Source organism: Emydura macquarii, unplaced genomic scaffold, assembly GCF_026122565.2.
Source record: "Emydura macquarii macquarii isolate MOO-44397 ecotype Brisbane River unplaced genomic scaffold, CSIRO-AGI_Emac_v2 contig_3113, whole genome shotgun sequence".
Classification (NCBI taxonomy): domain Eukaryota; kingdom Metazoa; phylum Chordata; order Testudines; family Chelidae; genus Emydura; species Emydura macquarii.
Window position 1 is genome coordinate 2,290,980 of NW_027133250.1, and position 21,617 is coordinate 2,312,596.

Genomic DNA, 21,617 nt, shown 5'->3' on the forward strand with positions numbered 1-21,617 from the left:
TTGCCAGCTGAGAACGCCCCGCTCAGCACACATTGCAGCCGGCCAGAGGGGAGTGAGCATTCAGTTCCCCCCTTCAGCCCCGGGCGATGGGCCTGGCAGTGTTTGCCGGCGTCACTGGAGACTCTCCTCCGCTCTGGCAGGTGCTGGGTCTGTCAGTGATGCCGTGCCCCTGGCACCGACCGCAAACCTCCCGCGTTGTGACTCATGCCTCCTCCCTCCCCCCAGGCCACTGTGGCTGGAAAGAGCCATCACCTGACCGCAGAGCCAGGTCACAAGGGCTGCTCACGCAGCCGGAGTGGGTGAACCAGCCGCGGCTGGGGGCGGGGGGGAAAGGAGCCACCCGCTACAAAGCCGCCCTGTGTTCCCCCTCCCTGGCAGGCAGCGTGGAAAGGCTGGCGCGCATAAAGACGCCTTGTGCTGGGGCGGCCAGCTGGGGGGATGCTCCCGGGACAGCAGGTGAAGGCGGTGTCTGGAGAACCAGGGGGGCACATGGCTGCAGCTGCCGGGACACAGCCGGCTGGGCGATCCCCCAGGGTGCCGTGCGGGGCGTTGCTCCCCGACCTGGGATGGCCCTTCTCCGGTGTCGGGTGCTGCTCTGTCGGGTCTGTTTTCGAAGGGGCCAGCGTGTGGTCGTGGCTGGCTAAAAGAAATCCACTGCCATGGCAACGGAAACGCTCCCTTTTCAGGACATCTTAGCAGCCAGCTGTTTGGCCACTCCGGTAACCAGGGCAGGTGGACAGGGTCTCAGTTACCCACGCCTGTCCCGTTCCCCCACTTATGTGAGGTGGGATCCGCATTTCCTCCGGCTGGGGCAGATTACTCCAGATCTGCCCCATTCAGCAGCTTCCTGCCCCGTTCTCTGCAGCTCAGGCAGAATCCTGGGCTGGACGGACCCTGCTCTGATCCCGTGGGGCAACTGCCCTGTTCCCACGCCCCCTCCCTTGTGTATCATGCCTGGAAGGGCATGACATGGTCTCTGGTAGAGCACACCTGTCTGACACTTGGGGCTGGGGCCAGGCCAGGGCTGGTTGGACTGGCGGCTCTCTGGAGAGCTCTGGATCCTGTCTGACCTGCTGCCTGGACGTCGCTGTGATGGGAACACAGGGGACGCACAAGCAGACGACCCAGAGCCTGCGGATTCTCCCACAGCATGACAGATGCCAGGCTGTGGCCTGTAAGCCCCTAGAGGAAGCAAGGGCAGGAGGATGGGTGGGTGGGAGCTGTGGTTTGATTTGCATCAGCCAGTTCTCCGGTTGGTTGGAAATAACGCGCAGAACCTGTGGTCAGGAGCGGGAGGAGGGAGCTGATCCAAAAGTGAAACGTGGCAACACACAGGCAGAGAGGGACACCTGCCCGGGGAGGGGTGACGCCAGGGCAGGGAAACCTGCCCACAGACACCTCGCTCAGAAGAGGGTCCCTCTTCTCCCAGTGTGAGGGCAGGACCATGCAGCAGCGCCTGCCCTTTTCTCCACTGTCCACTCAGGGCTGGTCACGTGTGGTGGGATTTCTGCTGTCCTGCCAGCCAAGAGCTGATGTGGCCAGGCCAGGGGAGCCCAGCCAGGGGACAGCACACAGCACGCTGGTTCCAGCAGGACGGATGCAGACTATGGACAGTTGACTGGCTCTCAGGAACCCTCCTGGACGGGACGTCTAGCCAATACAGCGTCCATCTCCTGCCCAGGGGCCTGACCCAAAGCCCGTTGGACCAGTGGACAGACTCTTGCTGACGGCAGTAGGCGTTGGATCAGGCCCTATATGCATCTATGCCCTGGGTTACCTCACCTGTACGTTGCGCCCATGTTCATATCACCCCCTTCTGGGTCACAGCCCCTCTGTCCAGTCTCCGGGGGACCTCAGGATACTGCTCGGCTGAGTCCTCCTGCCAGGAGACGCTTTCCTCTGTGACCCCAATGGACCCGGCACGAGTGCAATGGGATGTGCAGAGAGGGCTAGGGAGCCTGGCCTGGGGCGTGGCGGGTGGGGAACGCACAGGTATCACCAAGGTATCCCTGTCCCCTCCGGCGCCAGCTCAGACCTGGCTGCAGGGCGCAGCAGCCAAACATGCCCTGCCAGCGGCGGGTGTGTCGCCCGTGTGACGGAGGCAGGGCCTCTTCTCAGCCCAGTCCACGTGGCAGCTCCCACCATCACAACTGTCCCGCGGTCTGCCCTGGCTGGCCCTCGCCGCCACGGGCTGGCGCCCCAGCCGGCGGCATCCCGGCTCAGCTGCTGGGTGTGTGACCAGCGTGCAAACATCACGGCTGGCAGGACTCCCGGCCTGCGGGAGCAAGAGGATAGTGTCACGCGGTGTCTGTCTGAGGGGCGCCTTGCTCAGCTCTGGGGCAGGAAGGCAGGCAGGAACCATCCCCGGCTCACGGGTGGAAGCAAAGCACAGCGAGGCTAGCCATTGCGCAGAGGGTGGCAGCTCCGCCGACTCCTAGCCTTGTGTTTCCAGCCCGCCTTTCCCTGTGCGCGGCGGCCGGCCGGGCCCTGCGCTCGAAGGAAGGCTGGCTGTGATCGGGTATGGCCGGAGGAGCCAGCTCAGACTCGATGCAGCGGACGCAGATTTGCCGGCGAACCTTCGACGCGTCCGGCGTGTGTTGTGTCCCCGTCACGTTCTGGCCCAGCCCTTTCCTTCCCCTCCTCTGCCTGGCTGCGCAGCGAGCGCCGGGCTGCTAACGAGATGCAGGCCAGGCTCCTGATTGACGAGCGCGCCCCGGCCCGCAGCGCGTGACAAGCAGAGGAGTGCTCTGGACAGGCCTTTGCCGACACGCTGGGCTGCTTTCAAGCAGAAGCTGGGCTCCCCGTGTGCCCGCCACCTGCGACGCGGGGCTCTGTGACTGACACAGGCTGTCATGCCTCTAATGGGCAGTTGGTTCACTTATCAGCACGTCAGGCTGGTTTGGGATCAGGCAACGCACTGACCCGCACACGGCAGCCTCTGTTCAGCCGCCGCCGGTAGAAAGCTGCGTGCAGACGCTGAGCACGGCCGGCTCCGGACAGCCTCACTCCTTGCGCTGCCCAGCCGGCTGCCTCTGCGCTCCGGCAACCCTCCCGCTGGCGCCTTGGAAACCCTACTCCCCGAGGGTGGGCGGCGGGAATTGAGGCACCCTGCACGGGAGACCTCTGAGTGCTCCGCCTGAAATGATCATCCAGCGAGAGAGGCCGTGCGGGATGGCGCCGTCGTGGTGGCTGGGGGGGAAGCACTCCCAGCTTCCTCCAGAGGGGGCGCTGTAGGGGTGGGGCATCCCAAGCTTCTTCCAGTAGGGGGCACTATATGAGGGGGTGCAGGAGTGCTGGGTGCCATGGGGTGTTCAGGGGGCGCTGTGGGGTCCTGCCGGAGTGCTGGCCATGGGGCGCTGTGGGGCGCTGACCGTGGGGAGTTCAAGGGGCGCTGTGCGGCACTGCTGGGGTACTGGCCGTGGGGCGCTGACTGTGGGGAGTTCAGGGGGCGCCGTGGGGTGCAGCACTGCTGGGGTGCTGGCCATGGGGCACTGACCAAGGGGAGTTCAGGGGATATTGGGGGGCACTGCCGGGGTACTGGCCATGGGGTGCGTGGGGTGCTGCAGGGGCTCTGGCCGTGGGGCGCTCTGCAGAGGACACTGCAGGAGGTGGTGCAGGAGCCCTGGCTCCTGGGAGTGAATGACGGAGGCCGGCACAGGACTGGCTGCAGACAGGGCAGCTCTTGCCTGTCTCCTCTCCTGTCTGCGTTTGCTCTGGCTGTGCCGGCCCCAGGGACAGGCAGGCCCGGGCAGTGTGGGGCTGAAGCTGTCACCCTCTCTCTGGGCAAGTCTGCTCCCTTGCCTGGAGCTGGGCACAGCTCTCCGTGGGCTCGGGGGCCGGCCTGGTGCTTTGGGGGCACTGCCTTGCTCAGGAGCATCCCCTGCTCTGTGGGAACCTGCAGCTGCCCTGCCTTGGGGTGGAGAGCGGAGGGCAGCAGAGCCAGGGTAGCTCCGGCCCAGCCAGAGCGAGCCCTGCACTAGCTTGTGCACTCCCTCCCCTGCGGCCCTGGCTGCCTGGAGAGGGGGACAACGGGGAGGTGCCTGCAGACGGGCAAGGCTCCAGGCGTGCGCCGAGCATGGCACCTGCTGGAACGCCAGGCTGCCAGGGCTGACCGCCCGATGCTCCACTCCAGAGACAGAGCTACCCCTGCCCTTAAAGGGACAGTGCCGCACTCAAACAGGACGTAACTCAGGGCAGGTCTCTGGCCCGTGCTGTGCAGCAGGTCAGACTAGTCGATCACAGGGGTCCCTCCTGGCCTTGGGATCCATGAATTATCCCCATTGTAGAGGCAGAGAAACCGAGGCACAGAGAGGGCAGGAACAGAACCCAGAAGCCCCTCCCCCCTCGCCACGCTGGAGTGAGAGCTGCTTGAGGGGCAACCACGCTCCCCCTGGCCGGGGCACCAGTTTCTCCTCGCCCCAGAGCTCTGTGCTGGTGGCTGGGGCCGCGTGGTGCACGCCTGGGCTGCTGGCATGGGGTGCAGGGGGGAGGGTGTGGTGACCCTGCACTGGGAGGGGCCCGTTGTGCCAAGCGGTGGAGCCAGTTCTACCCGCTTGGGGCCCCACCCCACCCGCAGACCTGGCGTGGCCCGGCCCCGCCATCTAATCCTGTTCTGCTCGGCGGGTTGAGGGCAGCCGGGCACCCCAGTGGTGACTGCCCTGTGCGGGGCGGGGAATGGCTGACGCCTGTCTGCAGACCTCTCCGAACTCACAGCGTCTGCACCAGCAGCTTCTCTACCAGGCACCCTGCACTCCAGCCGGTGCCAGGGCTAAGCGCAGGGGCTGTCTGGAGACGAGGGTGGGGTGGGGGTAATTCGTCTCTCCCAGCCTCCTCCCGTCCCCAGTTTGATGCTCTTCAGGGCTGGGACCGTGTCTGTGCAGCACCAAGCACGACGGGCCCTGGGCTGACACGCGACGGGGCCCTCGGTGCTGCAGCAGCTCAGATAATCCTGGACTCTTGCTCAGTGCCCACCCTGGGAGAAGAGGCGGGTTACGTATTATTTCTATCCCCGTAGTGCCCAGGAGCCCTTGTCACGGGCCAGGGCCCCGCTGCGCCAGGCGCTGCACAGACACAGAACCGAAAGCCAGTCTTGGCTCCAAAGTGAGGCTGACCCACAGCCTAGGACAGGGCAGGATCCTCTTCCCCGAGCTTCTCTGCCTCCGTCTGGCTTCTGTCTCCTCTCAAGCTCCCTGCTGCGGCCGGGCGAGGACACCCGCTTACCGGGGGCGACTAGAGGAGCTTGGGGATTTGAAGTCGCTCAGGGGCATGTCACCCCGGCACCTCGCAGGCCGCAGTGGGGTATGCCGGCTGGCCCTGGCAGTGGTCGGGTGCAGTGCTGGGTGTGGGTGGCTGGTAATGGCAGGTGGGGGGGGCAGGCTGGGGTGTGGCTGGAGCTGGGTGCAGAAGTCAGTGCTCAGCCCAGGCCAGGGGCTTCAGCACAAGCCGGGATGCCCTGTGGGGTCTTTGCCCTGCATCCTGGTGAAGCTCAGCTGGCTCCAGTGGGGTCTGGGCAAAACCCAGCTCAGAGCGGGCGTGGGGAATGGGTGGGCTGAACTCTGGGGACGACGCCATGTAGTGTCTCAGGGCTCTAGTGTGAGACCTGGCCGGACTTGCTGACCTTAAATGCTCCTCTAGTTACCACCAGGATGGGGTTTGCCTTCACTTCCTGTCCTAAATTGTTGTGTGAGGTTGCCACGCTCCACCCCAGAGAGGGCTGCATTTCAGTGGCTGACAAGGTGCCCTATGCAGCCCTTGGGCATGGACGTTAAACTCTCTCCTCTAACTCTCCGTGCAGCCTTCGGTGCCTCTGTGGAGCTCAGGGCATGTTTCCAAGGCTGCCAAAGGGTCCTTCACTCTGGAAGTGGGAGGTATTAATACGGGTAGAGCTGTATCTGTGCAGCACCTAGCGCAGCGGGGCCTCTAGGCCTGACTTTAATGCAGATAATGATGCTCAGGGCTTTCTGGGCCCAGTCCGGACTCCTGCTTCCCTTCCCCCACCACCTTATGGACAGAATGGTACCTCGTCCTGTGCTGGGAAGATGGCACCCAGAGACCATGGTGACGGGCACCTCAGAGATGGATATCCATTGAACGATGCTGCCCCTTGCCCACTCCCCACTCGAGGAGCTCCCAGTGCAGGCGTGTGGGGGTGGGCTGCATGCACCGTCTCAAGCTCAGGGCAGAGCACTGCGGGAGGGGCTGTACCAGGCGTTGTCTGAGGTTTGCAGAGCCCAACGCTGGCTATCCACCATCGCAGCCTGCCATTGCACAGCTTGCCTGGGTGCCATGTGCCCCCGCCCTGCCATGTCAGCGTCTTCCCGGAGGGCAGGGAGGCGGTGCTGGAGCCGTGGCACTGATTCCCGGCTGCGAAGCATTTCCTCCAACACCTACCACTTTTGTGTGTAAAGCAAACAAACTGCAATTAGCCCCTGGAGCCGTGCGTGCTCATCCCGCGGCGCATGGCCCAGCCAGGCTGAGATGAGGAGTCTCATTAGCGGCCTGTCACCACTTCCTCTCGTTACGCAGCACCAGCCTACAAGGAGCATCGCCAGGTAAAAGGCTCGTTAGCTGGCATGACCAGCAGCTGGGCCAGATGTGCAGACTGGGTGGGTCCCACGCCAGCAGCCAGGCTGCTTGGACATCTGCCATCTGGAGTCAGAACCAGCTCGGTAGGATCAGGGCTTTCTGGGAAATCAGAGACCGACCCTTCTCTGAGCACATCCAGGGCTCCCTTTGCCAAGACAAGCAGAGCAGGAGCTGAATCTCATCCTTCACCCCGCTGCTGCGTGCTTGGCAGCTGGCAGGAGCTCAGGAGGCAGGAGAGCGTCTCTGACCCTGGGGTCTATCAGGAGGAGCCCTCGGCAAACACTGTCGACAGGCTGAGATTCCCAGAGCTGTCAGCTGCGTAAGTAGCCGTGTCTCTGATCGCATGCAGGGCATCCTGAGCCAAGTGCAAACGCCGTCAGCGCCAGGGCGGACCCGGAGGGCTGAGCCACTGCACTGGGGAAAGCAAGAGAGCCGCCGGCTATGGCAGCAAACTCTGCGACCTCACCACCAGCTTGGCTCCACGTCCTCAGCGATTCACAGCCTGCCCTGGAAGCACTCAGAGCCGAGCAGAGGCCATGCTGGCCGTGTGAAAAGGAGCCAAGGGCAAGGGCTGCAGCTAAGTTTGGATAATGGCCGCCAGAGACCAGAAGCTCTCTCCATGGCCACTCATGCTTAGCAGGCTGCCCCGTTATATTCTTATCGTAATGCCCAGCAGTCCCCGTCGTGGGCCAGGGCTCCCGTGCCGGGCGCTGTACAAACACCGAACAAAGAGGTTACAGCTGAAGTAAGAGCATTTCCCTGCATTTCCCTACCTAGAGGATCTTGGCCACATTCTGTCCCAGTCAAACCGCTCTGTAATCGGGCGCAGGTCTGCGTGGGATGGGGTTTCCCTCTGGGGGCTGGGTCCCTCTGAAGGATAACAGCCTGTTACTGCAACCAGGGAAAGGAGCTTCTCCTATAGTTCAGGTGCTGAAGAGCCCGGTTCTATTTTCACTCATGAGTCATGACCTGGGGGACGGGGGGCTAAGGTCTATTTACTAACCTGGGCGTGACCGTAAGGTAAGAGGCGTGAAGCCTGGGGGGGATGCAGAAGACATTGGGAAGCACTTTTCAGCAGGACTCCAGGGTGTACCCAGGAAGCGCACTGGGACACGGCACGCCGGTCTCACCTCTGCACCTGGTCCCTTAGGAGATTTGGCTGGATGGTTCCTTTCCTCTGGGGGGCTCTGAGCGGGCCCGGACTCCATGGGGGTCTATTCTGCAGCAGCTCCCTCCTGCCTGCTCCCCGGCAGCTCCGGTGGCTAGGTTGTTTCTCAGTTTCCCCTTGTTGTCATGTGAATTTGGCGCAGGGCTGAGGTGCTAGCAGGGTGCCACTGGCGGGCAAAGTCACGGCATGGCGCAGCGCAGCCGGCCAGCCTGCCTCCAGCCCCGAGCAGCAGGGAGTGGGCCTGCGTCTCCAGGACCCACTGGCCTCTCTGCTGGTTCTGCCAGCCAGGGGGCTGACAGGTGCCAATGTAGCTGGTGAGGGGGGGAGATGTGGCCAGCCTAGGAGCTGGATGAGCAGATTTGAAGGTAGTCAGGGCCCATTAGACCATGCAGTGTGACTTCCTGCCTGACACGGACCAGAGACTGCCTGCCTCCCCACCCCTGTCCTGCGCCGGTAGTTTCTGCACGAAGCCTGTAGCTTCTGGCCGAGCTGGAGCACACAGACATCCCTTCAGCCTGGAGTCGAGGATTTCAGGGGCAGAGGGCTTGTCTTCACTGCAGAGATCTCGAGTTATGCCCCTAACCCGACAGCCGCCTGCCCGCAGCCCCCGTCACTTGGCTGCAGTGGGTGGTACATAGCGCACAAGTTGGCTGGCACGACTCGTCAGCTGTTCACACAACCGGTCTGTGCGAATGGAGTGTTTGTTCACAGTCCGGCGTCTCTCGCCTGAGCGAGGCTAACTCGAGAGGCATTCACCTGAGTTCACTCTGCAGTGCAGACAAGGCCTAAGTTGCTCCAATGGTTAATTAATAATCACCATTAAAAAGGTGCACCTTGTTTCTAGCCTGAGTCTGTCTAGCTTCAGCCGCTGGATCTCAATGTGCCTTTACCTGCTGGATTAAAGAGACGCCTGTGATCATCAATCTCTTCCCCTGGGAGACACTCACAGGCTGTGATCAAGTCACCCCTTAACCTTCTCATGGATGAACTGAATCAATTGAGCTTCTTTATCTCTCCCTGCCAGGCAGGTTTCCAGACTGGGACTCAGTCTGCAGCCGCTTCTTGAACCCCTTCTAATTTTTCACTGTAATTGTTGAAGTGGGGACACACGATCCAGTGGTGGCCTCATCAACGCCAGGCCACAGCACCTCCCGTCTCCTACGCGGTACTCATCTGCATTCGCCCCTTAGCTGCTGCATTGCACTGGGAGCTCCGGGCCAGCTGCCCGTTCTCTGCTGGGAACCGAAGTCCTCTCTGGGATAGTGCGCCGCTAGTGAGCGTGACATACGCTCTGCGCTCCTGGCTGCGCAGCCATGCTGCGGGCTGTGTTAGAACAGGTTCTGCTGAGCCCTCCTGAGCCAGGGATCTAGTCTGCGCCGCGGCCCGTCGTTATTTACCGCGCCATCTGCACGCGTCCCAGCCCTGCTCTGAGAGTGAGGTCAAGAGCTACTGGGCTGAGGTCGGGGCCGCTACGCCAGCAGCTCAGTGTGTGGCATCTGGGTGGCAGGAGCATTTGGCCCGAGCTGGACTTGAACCGGACCCCAAGTGGTGGGAGCACCTGCCAGCGCCAGAGAACGGTCCTGCACGGCGCAGCGCTCAGCTTGGTCCTGAGAGCAAACGGCTCCCTCCTCCCAGCCCCAGCGAGCTGGCGGGCGCTGTGCCCATCCGTGACACGGGGCCCACGCTCCAGGCAGGCCTGAGGTGCGCAGATCTCCTCGTTGTGCTAGCCCTGAGCGCCATGCGTCACCGGGCCCCTCCCGACTCCCAGCTCACGCTGCACACGCAGGCCGGCAGCTGCAGCCTGCACTCCCCTGCTGGAGAGAAACGGCCCCCCCGGGCCTGGCCCGCCCCACGCAGGGAGGGGAAGAAGGGCCCCCGTCTGTCTAGACCACCAGCTGCCTCCCACCGGTTCATCTCAGGACAAGCATGTGACCGGAGCCAGGCGCCCGGCTGTGAGCGGCCCAGCCGCTGGGGGGGAAGCTGTTTGTTTCAGGCGAGGTCTGTGGGCAGGGAGTGGGGAGCGGCGGGGGGGAGGCGTGGGGTGGATGGGGGTGTAGGGGAAGGAGAGGACTCTGCAGCGAGATGGGCTCCTCTGTTCCCCAGAGCTCAGCAATGGCCTGTCCACCCCGTTGCTGGCTGCAGGAGAACCAGGGGCTCCCCACCCCGGCTCTGCCGCTAGCAAGCATGGGCCTAGACGAGGGCCGAATGGGGCCCAGCCCCAGGGCTCGCTCCTCCGAGGCACAAGCCACCCTGACTTGCGGGGCGGCCGAGCCCGCCTTGGGTGCCCGATCCTGTCCGTGTGAAGGCAGGCAGGGCACCAGGAGGTGGCAGGGGCATGGCTGGGCAGGGAGCGCTGGGGCTGGCTGCGTCGCCGTTTCAATGGCAGTTCCCTTGGCCTGGGGGTGTCGGGGAGATTCCCCCCGAAGCTGGCGGCCGCTCGGGCTGCGGAAGCAGCTCCCTGGGACAAGCAGGCGAGCGGAGCCGCTCGTGGGAGGTGAGAGTCCATCGGGGGCACTCTGGGACTCTCGCTGGCTTTGGGCCTGTCCCCAGCTGCCCGCCGCTCGTCTGGCCCGGGCTAGCCCCAGCCCTTGTGACAGGCAGAGAGACGAGGCGGAAGGGGGGAATGTACTTTCAGGCACCTGCCTGGCTAGATTTCCAGAGGCGCTGAGCTCCCGGGGGCGCCGGGCAATCAGCCCACACCGGCTGGTGCCGAAGGCTGGACAGATGGGCGGGCAGGTGCCCAGCGTTAGGCAGAGTCTGACGCCAGGCTCTTGCTGGGCAGGCTGCACCAGACCCGGCTGCAGGTTGCTAGGCCGCGTCGCCCCAGATGGGCGTCTGTCCAGTCACAAGGACCCTGGGAAAACGGACAGCTCCTTCCAGATGAAAATTGCGCCTCCAGCCACTCATGAAAACAATGGGTCTGGCTAATCCTGCTACAATGGGACTAATTGCTAATCAGACCAATTTCACACTGCCTGTTTCCCTTGACAATGAGGCTCCTTGGAGAACAGCTCGGGGGGGGGATGGGGGCCGTTTCCCTGGTGCGCCGTCTCTCAGTGCTGGGCTCGCTGGCACGGGGGGGGAGGGGGCCACCGTTGGGATTAGCGCCTTCCCGCTCTCTGGATGGCTCCCCAGCCCCCGGGGGGGTGCGGGGTTGGTGGAGCCGACTGCAGGGCGAGGCGCGTGGGATGGCAGCTGGGCTCTGCTGTGCTGGGAAACCCGCTGGCAGCTTTCCGCAGGGGCCCTGCCTGCCTGGTGCCCCTCCACCCCCCAGCGCCGCGGGTAGCTGCCTCTCCCCCTCCCTCTCCTCACTCCACCCTGCTGCCTACCGGGGACCCTCTGAGCCAGCCCAAGGCTGCTTCTCACAAGCTGCCTAACCAGGGCCTAGGCCAGTGCATGGCGCTGTGCATTCATGCTGCTGCTGCAAGCGACGGTACTCCTGCCCGCCGCTCCACATGTCCGCCAGCACAGCCTGGCCTGGCAGCTCTCCCAAGGGCTATTTCACCTGCCACTAGCAGGCAGCCACCTCTGAGGTGGAACACAGCAGCTGTAGAACAGCACAGGTTAGGGCAGGAAGTGAATTGCACAGATTGGAGGAGGAGAGAGGAAATTTGTCCAGGGTGGTGGGGCTAGTCCCGCTCTGCAGAAGGAATGACCCCGGGCGGAGGAGCCCCCAGGCCATTTCACCTCTCCAGCGCACGGCCCTAGCATGACGCTGGGGTGTTGCTGGGAGCTGATGGGGGGAGCAGCGCCCCCTGCTGGGGCACCAGGTGCGGCGCCGCCTGCTGGCTGAGCTGCGGGAAGGCCAAGGGCGTCCTTTGAGTTGTGGGAATTGCCGTCGTGCTGTGGCGCTGGCTGCACCGGCCCCTGGGCTCCCCCAGCCGACTCGGAGATGTGCTGCACCCCATGCTGCCCTCCTATGGCCTAGGGCAGTGGCGGTGCCTTGCCTGGTCAGAGCTTTGTGTGTCTGGCCTTCGGGGCAACCAAGCGACTCCGTGGACATGCTCCGCCTTGTGGGGAGCTGCCTGCGCTTCTGGGGTTGCCCAGGCCCGCCCAGGAACCTCCCACATCCTGCCAAAGGCCCAGGTGCCGTTCACGGCCCAGCCCGCTAGGAGAGATTCCTGCCTCAGCAGGAGGGGCCTGGGCAGCGTCTGACGGGAGAGGGGCCTGAACGGCTCAGGCTGGCTGGAGGCACCGGTGACGGGCTGCGTCGGTGCAGGGGGGCACGAGCGCGGGTGCGAAGGGTCGGGGGGGCTGCGGCAGTGACGGGGGAGAGGCTGCTGGGAAGAGCTGAGGGCGTCGTTGCTGTGTCTCCTCGTGTGGGTGTGGCTTGGGTGCGGCACCTGCTGGATTTAAGCTGTGAGAGGCAGTGTGGACTAGTGGTGAGTGCACCGGGCTGGGAGCCAGGAGCTTCTTGGGCCTGGTGTGCTGTGTGGCCTGGGGCCCAGGGCCGGGGTGATTAAGTGGCTGGTGTCGCTGTAGGACGTTGCAGGTGCACTGTGCTCGGTCAGTGCCGGGTGTCGTTAGCCCTCAGCCCCGTTTGCCTGCAGGAGCAGGGCTGGCCCCAGCAGCCAGTGGCCCGGCCTGCCTCTCCCTGCACTGGCTCCCCCACGCTCACAGGGCAGGGAGGAGGCAGGTGGCAGCTGTCCTACAGAGGGCCCCGGCCTGGGACCGATCGCCAGGCTCTGCTCCCTAGCATGCAGCAGGAGCCCGGCCGCGCTCGGCAGGACGAGGGAGGCAGGAGGATGGCCAGGGCTGTCCCTCTGCCTAGGCTGAGCCCTCACAGGGTCCCCCCAGCTCCCTCCCTCACTGCCGCAGGGCCAGGCTGTCCCCATGCCTGTGTGTGTGTGTGAGGGGGGGAGTAGTCAGCAAATTCGCTCCCTTTCCCGCCACCTCCGAGGCTGACCCGTTCCCCTGGTTCCTGCCGTCTCTGCAAGCCCAGCCCGGGTCAACGCCTGCTTCACTCACGGATCGACTTTCACGTGGGGGAAGCAAACTCCTTTTTGTGTTGATCAGAATGCTCCCCACTCCTGCCCCGCAGCCCCCCGCGATCCCAGTCCTGGGGAGCTCCCCCCAGCTCTGCCGGCACCCCTCCATCCTGACACCTACATGCATCCAAAGAGCCATTTGCACACACACCCGGGCATAGACTTGGGTGCACACGCACACACACACACACACACACAGATACACGTTCACACCGATGTCCACGTGCACAGATGCTCACAGATACACACCCCCACAGATGCACACTCATATGTGCACACGCACAGCGATGCATGCGCACACCCAGGCCTAGGGAGCGAGGTCAGTGCCTGGGCCCAGCTGGGCCTCGCCGGCCTCCCCTCCCCGGCTGCAGTGAGGGCCCCTGCGGTTCACCGCAGCTGCTGGCTCCAGCTCCTGCCGGCTGGCGGAGGCTGGTGCGGTCGGGGGAAGGTAGACGCAGCTGCCCCCCTTCCCCAGGCGCGTCCCGGCGCAGCCGCCAGATGCGTGGGAAATACCGGGTGTTTACATTCCTCCCGCCCTGCCGCCGGGCCCTGGCCTGGGTCTTGCCCCCTGCCAAGCACTGCCCCCAGCATGGCCCCCCCACAATCCCCCAGCGAGCACTGCCCCCCAGTACGGCCCCATGCCGAGCACTACCTCCCCACAGCCCTCTGCCGAGCACGGCCACCCCCAACCCCTGCCAAGCACTGCCCCCCCCACAGTCCCCCGCTGAGCACTTCCCCTCAGCACAGCCCCCCACAATCCCCCACCAAGCACGCCCCCCCCCACAGCCCCCTGCCAAGCACAGCCCCCCAGCACGGCCCCACGCCGAGCACTGCCCCCCCACAGCCCTCTGCCCAGCACGGCCCCCCATAATCCCCCACCAAGCACAGCCCCCAGCACTGCCCCACGCCGAGCACTGCCCCCCCACAGCCCTCTGCCCAGCACGGCCCCCCCATAATCCCCCACCAAGCACTGCCCCCCAGCACGGCCCCACGCCTTCTGCCGAGCACTGCCCTCCCCCACAACCCCCGCCAAGCACTGCCCCCCAGAGCCCCCTGCCAAGCACTGCCCCCCAGCACGGCCCCACGCCGAGCACTGCCCCCCCCCCCCACAGCCCTCTGCCCAGCACGGCCCCCCCAACCCCCGCCGAGCACTGCCCCCCGGCATGGCCCCCCCATAATCCCCCACCAAGCACTGCCCCCCAGCACTGCCCCCCAGCACGGCCCCACGCCTTCTGCCGAGCACTGCCCTCCCCCACAACCCCCCGCCAAGCACTGCCCCCCAGAGCCCCCTGCCAAGCACTGCCCCCCAGCACGGCCCCACGCCGAGCACTGCCCCCCCCACAGCCCTCTGCCCAGCACGGCCCCCCCAACCCCCGCCGAGCACTGCCCCCCAGCATGGCCCCCCCATAATCCCCCACCAAGCACTGCCCCCCAGCACGGCCCCACGCCTTCTGCCGAGCACTGGCCCCCCCACAACCCCCCACCAAGCACTGCCCCCCAGAGCCCCCTGCCAAGCACAGCCTCCCAGCACGGCCCCACAGCCCCTTGCATTCCCAGCTCCCCTCAGCTCTTGCCATCCCTCCTTTCTACGACGGGGGTCCCAGCATGCGCCGTGGGGTGCAGGGAGGGGGGCCCTTCCGGGACGCAGCGAGAAGGTTGCCGCTGTGCAGTGACACTCCAGCGGCCCAGGGAGCGGCAGGGCGGCACCGACCAGGCCATGGAGGCTTGTCCTGATTTCTGTGCCCTTGGGCTGGCCGCCCTCTCGCCCCGTCCCTGCCCCCCTGAACCCGCCCGGCAATGCCCCACCTCTGCTGTCACGTCCTGCGCTCTCTGCCTCTGCCGGCCCGGCCTGGGCAGCGCCTGGCACGGCTGGAGCAGGTCGGCTGCCCAGCACTGGGGCGGAGGCAGGGGGCTGGCGGTTCCACCCCACTCACGGGTTCCCTGTGCCCCGGGCAGGGCTGGCTGGGACCAGCAGAGCTGTCCGCTTAGCACACGCCACCCCTGCCTCCCATCACGCGCCGTGGGTCTGTCTTGGGGGGCGCCTGGGCCACTGCACGCCCCGCCAGATGTCAGGGGCGGGTCTCAAAGCACCTGGCAAGGACGGCGCGGTTACGCCTGGGGGCAGATGGAGGCACCCGAGATCCCCCGGCGAGCGAGGAGCAGACTCCGAATCTGGCGGGGGGCTCAGCAGGGGGCGCTCTCCCCTCGCAGTCAGGGCAGCTCTAGGGGGCGCTGCGCTGCAGGGAGCGGGGCGGGGGGCTCGCTCGGGGGCGCGCGCCCCTGGCTGACCCCAGCGTGGTCTGGGACCAAGGGAGGGTATTCACAGCTGCTGTCTCTGGGCGTCACCTCTTCCCAGCGCCGGATGCCCGTCGGCTCCCCTGGGGCTCTGCAGGAGGCCCCACTGATTCCCAGCGTCATTAACGCCGCCCTGCTGACTAAATCCGGCTGTGACGTGGCGCCTGCATCCTGTCCTAAACTGCTGCATGCCCTGTGCGACCGCTGCTGATCACGTCCCACCCCAGAAGTGGCTGCAAACCATGATAGGTGAAGTGTCTGGCTCGCCCCTGTGCTTTGGGATCCTTCGGGATACCGCAAGCTCCTTGGGAGCCGGACTGAGGGGGGCTGACGGGAGAGGCAGTCACAGCACCAGGGAAGCCGCTCCGGGCCCAGAAGCCAGCCTGCCCCTGTGCCTGCCGTGGGTGCTGGCCGGAGTGGAGCTGTTCGCCTGGCAGAGGCGCCAATGGCCTGGGGCATTGCTCAGGGCCCGGTGTCTCCTGAGGACGCTGCTGTGAACAGGAAGCAGGAAGCAAGTGGACTTATTCCAGTCCATTAATTAATCCCTGTCCCTGCCCCGCCCCGGGAGTGCTGGCTCCCTGCTCAGCCAGCTGCCCTGGCACGCGTGCCCACCCGGCCGCAGCAAGCAGAGTGCCGTGGGGCATTCGTGAAGCAGAGTCCGGGGGAGTTCCCGGCTCGGCTCCGCCAGGCCTCGGCTACAATCAGTCGCTGCTGCCTTTTTGCTCATAATGAACCTTCTCTGCAGGAGGCAGCAGCAGCCTCCCCACGCCGAGGGGCCCAGAGCTGCTCCCCTAGGGCTGGGCCCTTGGTCTCAGGCCTGGGCGGGGGCAGCACAGCCCCCCAGCCCCCTGTCCCAGCCGACGCAGTGGCCTGCCGGGCCCTCTGCCAAGCAGGGATGGCTTTGGGCGCCAAGCTCTGGGAGGGGAGAGAGATTTCCAACTTGTTGGAATTGCCTAAAAAAGGAGAAAGGCCGCGGCTGGAAGTGGAAAGCAGGAGCGGGGGCTCGGGAAAGGACTGGAGGCGAAGGCCCTCTCGTTAACACTGCAGGGGAAGCCACGGTTTCAGCCGGCCTCAGCCTTACCTCAGCCCCTTACCCGGCCAGCAGCAGCAGGTGGCTGTGACTCCCTGCCCCGGGGGGGAGGGCAGGTGGCTTTTCACCTCCCTCCCGCCCTCCGTCCTGCTGTCTGCCCTGGGGCACCCGGATCTCCTGCCTGACTGCCAACGGGCTTTGCGGAGATGAGTGAGCCCCAGTCGCCTGGGTCTGGATCGGTCCCACTCGCTGGCCCCAGGCTCTGCATCCCCCCTGCACCCTGCAAGGGGAGCAGGCATCTCCATGCCCCAGAAATGATGCCAGAGGCGTGCCGGTCACCGCTCTGAGGCCGTCCCTGGCACATAGGAGGTGGCAGCCTCATTCAGGATCCCTCTGGCTGCGTCTAGGGATCAGGGCCCCATCCTGCCAGGTGCTGAGCGCCCTCCACTCCTGTTGATCTCTGGGGGGGCCAGTGCAGGGCCAGCTGCCCACACGGGTGCTGGATGGTGACAGCCTGCGGCATGTTGTGGCTGGGTGGTGCCAGGCTGCGTTGCCCTCGAGGTGCGGCTGGAGCTGCGTGGCCCAGACTGCGCCTGCCATGGCGCTGCCCCAGCGCAGGCTGTCCCGGCCCGGGCTCCCAGCGGAGCTGCAGGCGGGGTCAGTAGTGGGGGGTGCTTTGCTGGCACTGCTCTCTATCCCCTGGGCGGGGGCGCCGTCACGCACGCCTGGTACCGCAGGCTGTGCTGCGGGGGGGGGGGGTGCTGCCGGCGCCGCCAAATGCACAGAAAGACGGTTCCTCTGCGTGCCAGCGGCCGCGCTGGGGTCCAACCGGGGCACCCCTTGGAAGAGCAGAAGGGACTGCAGGGGCAGGGGCCTGCAGGGGCCTGTCCAGGAGCCAGCCGGGCAGGACTGCAGCTGTGCGAGCCAGTGGGAATGAGCCTCCACTCCTGCTGGAGCAGAGCCGGCAGCGCGGCGGTGCCGTGCCCTGGCGCGGCCGCTGCCCATCCTGTCACCAGGAGCGGGGCGAGCGGGGCATCCCGCTGCAGGCTGCCAGAGCAAGGGGGCAGCGCGCCCAGAGCCCAGCACCCCTCAGCTTGGAGGAGCTCCAAGCACTCCACAGGCACCACCATGCCCCTGGCCCAGCAGCCGCAACTCCTCTGCCCTCGCCTTGCCAGGACGGCGCTGGCCAGCCAGGCAGAGAGGTGGTGTGGGGAGCCCTGCAGCCCCCGGACGCTGGGCCGGAGCTAGCCGGGGGCATGAGTGAGGGGCAGTCCTTGCAGCCGTTTGGGGCCTCCTCCAGCAGGCATGGGGCTCGGCGCCATTCTCAGCCGGCAGGCGTCCACACCACCCGCATGGCCGGGCTCCCCGTGGCAGCCTCAGCAGGGAGGTCAAAGGCTGGGCGGGCACTGGAGACTGGATTCCCTTCTCGCCCCTCGAGGCCAGCGCTCGAACTGATCTCCCCCTGCCTGAGGGGGTGCTGTGTCCTGCCCCTGCCTGAGGGGGCGCTGTGTCCTGCCGCTAACTGGGGGGGTGCTGTGTCCTGCCCCTGCCTGAGGGGGTGCTGTGTCCTGCCACTAACTGGGGGGGCGCTGTGTCCTGCCCCTACCTCGGGAGGCTGCTACGTCCTGCCCCCGCCCAGGCTCTAGCAGTTCTAGGGCTAGGACCCATGATCGGGGGTTAGACACTGAAGCTCTCACCACTTGGGATCTCCAGCCTGAAGCTCTGGGCCGTCACTCCCTGGGCACGGTGCCCTGATTAGAGGGCGGCACGTGGTCCCTGGGCCGCGAGTCTTGCCCACCACGGGGCAGTCCGGGCTGTGGCTGAGAGCAGTTGGGCTCTGCTGGTAGGAGCTGCGCAGGGAGCCTGGGCAGACGGTCGCTGGTGTCTGAGTAAGGGCCTGGATTAGCCTTTCTCTGCCCGGCAGGACACCCCACGCTGCGGCCGGCGGCAGGGTTGACTTGGGGGAGCAGCAGCAGCAGGTGTTTCCTGCCTGGGGGGGCCCGTCTGTCCCCCCCCCGCCGAGGATCCCCTTCACGGCTGTTCCACACCGAGGGCAGGCCGGGAAGGGGTTAACGGCCAGCCTGTACCTGCAGTTGCATTTTAAAGATGTGAAATTAAAGCCCGTAATTTATTCTCCCCACACACGAAGGAGCAATTAGTTCTAAACACGGCTTAATCAGTCAGCGCGAGATTGATTTCTGTAGACTTGGATTTGGTGGCTGCTGGCCGGGAGCCAGGCTGGGAGCAATCTCCAAATAAATGAAGTGCGGAGAAGGAAGCCGTTACATAATATGATCGATGGGCCTGGAGCTCGCGCGTCTCCTCATTAGTATGCCACTCGAGGCTGGCGATGGCACCCAACTTTCTCCAGCACCTCGGCAACTTCCCTCCCCTGCCGCTTTCCTGCCAGCTGGGCTGGACGGGCCGACCTCACCTGGGGCTCCCAGCAGCCCCTCCGCAGCGTCCCTGGTCTTCCCGTCTCTGGCTTCCCGCTGGCACAGCGTGCCCCTGCCCAGGCCTCAGATCTGGCCCTGCGCGAGCCTCTTCCACCCCCAGCTCTCTGGGCACTGCGCTGGGCACGGGGCCTCCCCAGAGAAACCACCTTTGCCCCCATGTCACAGACAGGGAAACTGAGGCACGGATGGAGCACATGACTTCCCCCAAGGTCACGCAAGTGAATTGGCAGCATAGCAGCAGAGAGAACCCAGGAGTCCTACCCCTGGTCCTTCCCCTTCACCCCCAAACTGTCCTGCTCCCTGAAATCTCTGAAAGGGGCACTCAAGGTAGCGAGGGGGCAGAGGGGCCTCCTCAGGGGCCCGGTGTGAGGTGGCCTCAGAGGACATTCATCACATCACCTCCCCATGGCCCGGCTTTCCCTAGTGTCCCCACAAGTGATGCGTGCTGTTGGCGGCTGGGCTGGCCCGCTGGGAGCTCCATGGGCAAATTGCCCCCAGCTCCGAGGATTAATCCACGGGCCGCAGAGTAACGGTCCCCACCTCTCGTGTGCGCCACGGCTAGACCTGCCTGCTGCTTCGCCCTGCACCAGTATCAAAGCGTCCGGGCGAGCGGAAGGGCGTGGCCCTGCCTGGCGCCCGTCGGCTCATGGCACCCCACTGGCGGTGGTGGCACAAAATGCATCCGCGGCAGCGGGCACTGGCATGACACAGCCCGGAGAGCCTTTGTCTCCCGCCTGTGCGTGTGACTCCGGGAAGCTCCCGTGTTCTCTGCCTCAGGGTTTGAATGCTCCTTGGGGGCGTCTGATCTGTGAACGCAGAACCCAGGACGCTCCAGCATCAGGCAGGCTTCTGGTGCGAGCGGGCAGCGCCGAGGGGGCTGCAGAAACACCCAGCACCCGGATTCAAAGGAGCTGAGGGCAAATGCAGGGTCAGATTCCACCACGCCCGTGGCCGTGTGTCAGGCTGGCCTCGTCACAAACCTCACGAGGCTGCTCGGGGGGAAGGAGCCAGTCGGGGGGAATCGGGCTGGCAGCATCTTGCCGTCAATAGCAAAACCCTCAGCGTGTGTTTGCAGGAGAGACAGGATCCCAGAGTGGCACGCTCTGTGCTTCGGAGGGGCAGAGCCTCTCGCTTAGGATCGGCCTTTGGCAGGGTCAGGATTTGCCATGTTGGGGAGGATTTGCGAGAAGCCCTCATGCCAGGCGAGTGATGTCGGGGGCTGCGTGCCCTGCCCTGTCCTGGCTGCCAGGTGTCTGGTGCAGGCTCCGATCGGTGCGCAGCGTGCTGGGGCCTTGGCGGAGCCGGCGTTAGGCACAAGCCAACTAAGCAACTGCTCAGGGCCCCGGGCAGCTAACGGGGGCGCCCTGTTCTCTTTTTCAGTATGTGTTGTGGGGAGGGCCCAAAATAGTCCCGCCTGGGGCCCCAGTGGGCTAGCGCCGCTGTGGCATTAGCTCTTGGAGGACTGAGGAGAGCAGAGGCCAGCCGACTGGCTCCTAGCGACCTCTTCACACCAGCTGCTGCCTGGACTATCCGCTGTTCACGCGGCGCAGCCGGTCCCGGTGTCACGTGCCGTCGTGCCCCTGTGTGATCGGGTGCCTCTTGCTGCCTGGGCGCGTTCAGGCTGGCCAAGCTGACCCTTCCCGCGTGGGGTGATGGCTCCCAGTTGGCTGGGCCGAAGGATGGGCCGAGGGAATAGGAGGGAGCCAGGGTGCCGCGGCTGGGCCAGAAGGGACCCACCCACCCTTAATGGGCCGTGGATAGATGGTGCCAAAGTAGATTCCTAGCTGCAGAGCCCAGGAACCTCCAGGTTTCTCCAGCCCGATTTGCTGCCATGGTCTGAACCCCCCAGGAGCCAAGGACCATCACACGCCTGGCCACCTTCTGCTCCAGGGCTGGGCCCATTGCTGTCACCTGCTCCTCTGCCCTGAACAGAAGCCAGGGTATTTATCACATCGCCCCGCACCACACTCTGCCTGCCCCGGCACATGCGTCCCCCGCTGGGGAGGGGAGGAGAGCAAACAGCACGTGCAGCTGTGTACTCGGGGTTACTGCGCGGCCGGAAGGCGTGGGGCTCCTCTGGTGACAAGCATGGTGTAAAACCCGTCTAGAAGAAATGAGAGTGGGCCCATGCCACTGAGCCAGTCCAGTCCGCGCCTAACCCAGAGGCCCACATCTGCAGCGGGCCATGGGGCACGGCTGGGTTGAGTGGCGAAGGAGACAGCTCGCAATAGCTTTGGAAATAAAATTTTCTTCCTTCCTTCCCGGGGCCGGGGGGATCGTGGAGTTTGCCAAGAAGTGGGAGCTGGGAGCTGGGCTGGTGGGATGAGTTTGGAGCCAGCCCAAGCACTGGAACAGGGACTCGGGGCCCATCTGAAGGGGCCGGTGGGGACTTGTCTGGCAGCCAGTGAGGCAAGCGGGATGGGTGCGCTGGGTCTGAAGAGGACTATGTTGCGTGAGGCTGTGCTGGGAAGCCAGAGAACAGCTTCCGGGCCCCCAGAGGACAGCTCCAGGGGCCTGTGTTGGGCGAGGAGGGCTGGGCGGGGGTACAGGAGCCCTTCTCCTCCCCGTCCCTGGCTTCTGCGGGCCCGAGTCATCAGAAAGCCAGGGCCTGGTTCGGAGCCCGGTCCCTGCCACTCCGTCGGCTCCCGCGGAGCTGTCCTCGCTTACACCCCTGAGAGAGCAGGGTCGGCCGAGAGCCGTTCCTATCCAGCAGCCTTTGGGCCATGGGCTGGGGGGCTCAGTGTTGTCCGAGGGGGCAGCCCCCCGATGGCACCAGCAGGACCCCGGCTGCAGCCAGAGCAGAGGGGCCAAGGACAGATGGAGCCGTGGAGGCTGCGGCATATTGGCAGGGTCAGGCGGAGGAGCTGCTCTGGGGAGAGGGGCTCCGTTATCCTGGCTGTCAGCGCCGCTGCAGGGTGCTGAAAGAAATCCCAGTCTGCCCAGTGCTGGTGCGTGTCAGAACGTGTGTGCGCCGCTCCTAGGGCATGGCATGGAAGGGAGACAGAGAGAACAGCCCCCCCCCCAGCTCTTCCCTTCCGTAGATCTCAGTGCACTTTCCCAAGGAGTCAGTATCGTTATCCCCATGGTTCCACTGG

General features: G+C 65.4%; 1 protein-coding gene across 1 annotated transcript in view; it reads left to right on the forward strand.

Moving 5' to 3' along the window:
* FOXO6 (forkhead box O6) overlaps positions 1-21,617 on the forward strand; it is an 80,594-nt gene that overhangs the window by 52,027 nt on the left and 6,950 nt on the right. The window lies entirely within an intron of this gene.